The sequence below is a fragment of the Lycium ferocissimum genome, unplaced genomic scaffold (genome assembly GCF_029784015.1).
Source record: "Lycium ferocissimum isolate CSIRO_LF1 unplaced genomic scaffold, AGI_CSIRO_Lferr_CH_V1 ctg13927, whole genome shotgun sequence".
Lineage (NCBI taxonomy): Eukaryota > Viridiplantae > Streptophyta > Magnoliopsida > Solanales > Solanaceae > Lycium > Lycium ferocissimum.
In genome coordinates this window covers 18,385-20,716 of record NW_026715160.1, presented here as the reverse complement: position 1 = coordinate 20,716, position 2,332 = coordinate 18,385, and the positions used below count along the sequence as shown (strand labels likewise).

General features: G+C 41.6%; 1 non-coding gene across 1 annotated transcript; it reads left to right on the top strand.

Moving 5' to 3' along the window:
* The first annotated feature begins 1,719 nt into the window (after positions 1–1,719).
* LOC132042183 (small nucleolar RNA R71) lies at positions 1,720–1,826 on the top strand. Its single transcript, XR_009411382.1, has one exon. It is a non-coding gene; the product is annotated as a small nucleolar RNA R71 (small nucleolar RNA).
* Positions 1,827–2,332: the final 506 nt, after the last annotated feature.

The following is a 2,332-nucleotide window of genomic DNA, read 5'->3' as shown; positions in this document are numbered from 1 at the left end:
AAATTTTTTGTTATGATTCTTAAAGGTTTTGGGGAAACAAAGTAAAGGGCAAAAGTCATATCATGTCGTGTAAGTGCTCGTGGGGTTTGTACTTATACATATGTATGCCTTTAGGCTGTTAGTTATGGAAACGTACGTTGGCGTAGATGGCCTAGTGTTTCTTATATATGATATCATCATGTTCACAGGTTGACCTTGTTTATTTTTCGGGACATAGATGATACGAGTCATAGTTTTGTTTGTTCGACCCTAAGTAGGTGTCAGGTGATAATCACGCCTCACCAAGGTTGGGGTATGACAATGTGGCTCGAAGTCCAAAATAACAAAATCAACAGGAATTATCAAAGTCCCCACTTGAACCAATACATCTTCAATAATGCCCTCGGGCCTTGCCAAAGATTTGTTTGCCAGCTGCGGAACTATAGTAGTTGGTCTAGGAATTCCCAAACCCATCTTCCTAAAGATAGATGCAGGAATCAAATTTATACTTGCACCTAGATCACATAGTGCTCGAGAAACAATCTGATTCCCAATGGCAATCTCAATCGTGAAACTTTCGGGATCCTTCAGCTTTGTGGCAACCTGTTTTGAATACGAGAAGTGCACTCCTCAGTAAGTGAAACTATGGCATACTCCGTGATTCGGCTCTTGTTTACTACTATATCTTTGATATACTTAGCATACTTCGGAATACCCTGCAACATATCCACTAAAAGAACGTTCACATGCACCTATTTAAGCAAATCAAGATACTTCTTATAAGTAGCCTCTTCTCTCTATCTCGCCAAATGTTGAGGGAATGGAGGAGGTGGCTTTGCAAATACTGGCTACGGATGCTTTACCACTGGAGTCCTAACTACCCTTTCTTCTTCGATCGTCTCCCCTGCAGTGTTCTCTTTTTCAGCTTCTCCCCAACTAGTTTTCTTTGGAGCAAGTTCCTCCAATTATCTACCGTTTTGAAGAGTCATAACATCACATGGTTTTGGATTTATATCAGTATCACTTGGAATTGCCCCAGGTGGTCTAGTCTTCTGTGCACCAACTATTTGGCAAATCTGCCTCCCTAGATTCTGTACTGCCAAGTCACAATTTTGATTATCTGCTATCAAATTTTGCTGGTTTTTCATCAACTTCTACATATCTCCGATCATCATTTTCATCATCTCTTCCATATTGTTCACGGGAGCTTGATTAACTGGTGCTGGCTGATAGTTCTGCTTCTGATTTCCCTGATTGTCACTCTACCTGAAATTTGGATGATTCCTCCATTTTGGGTTGTAAGAATTTCTGTATTGATTGTTATTCCCTTGACCCTTGATAAAATTTCCCACAAAATATGTCGATCCAGGATTTGCAGGACACATATCAGCGGTGTGGCGCTCCCTGCCGACTTCACAGAAGGTGTTGTATTGTTGCACTGCTTTCACCTGTGGTTGAGCTTGACCAGTTGTAAACCTTTTGAATTCAGTGTACATCGCCTTAATCTATGCTGATAATGCCGTATATTTATCCACTTCGAGAATTCCATCTGTTTTCTCAGCTGATCTACTATTTGTGTCCTCTTTCTAATCTAGGGTGCTCTGAGTAAACCTATTCAATAATGTGAATAGTTCATCATAGCTCAGATCAAGAGCTTGCCCTCCTGTAGCAGTGTCTAGTGATGACTTGTGTTGGGCATCCAGAATCTCTATAAATGTATGTGCTAGAACTTCATTCGTCTTATGGTGGTGAGGACAAACTCTAAGAAGACCCTTAAACCTCTCCCACACTTGATACAAATTTTCTCCCTCTTTCTACCTGAATGACATGATCTCCCTTCTGAGTCTAGCTGTCTTTGCTGGTGGAAAGAACCTTTTCAAGAATTTCATCACCAAATCACCCCATATAGTGATGGAATTGGCAGGCTCTGCTAATAACCAGTTCTTTGCATTTCCCAACAGAGAAAAGGGGAACAAAGGTCAGTCGCACATACTCTTTAGTGACTCTCCTAGTAGCGTAAGTATCAACAATCTCTAGAAAAGTCTGCATGTGATGCTGAGGGTCCTCGTGTGATAGTCCCATGAATTGCCCACTAGAGTGAAGTAGCTGAATCATGGTATGCTTCAGCTCAAAGTGACCTTTGATGTTGGGCTTGACAATGCTTGAAGTGACATCTGCCACACGAGGTACTGCAACTTCTGGCACTTTCGCTGGTGGATCATCAGCTGCCATGACCATAGGTAATTCGACTAGAGCCTGCGAATTCTGCAATAGATTCAGATCTCTCCTGCGCCGATGTAAAGTACGTTCAAACTCAGGATAAAATTCCTCAAGATTGTTTTTACTCGCAGGC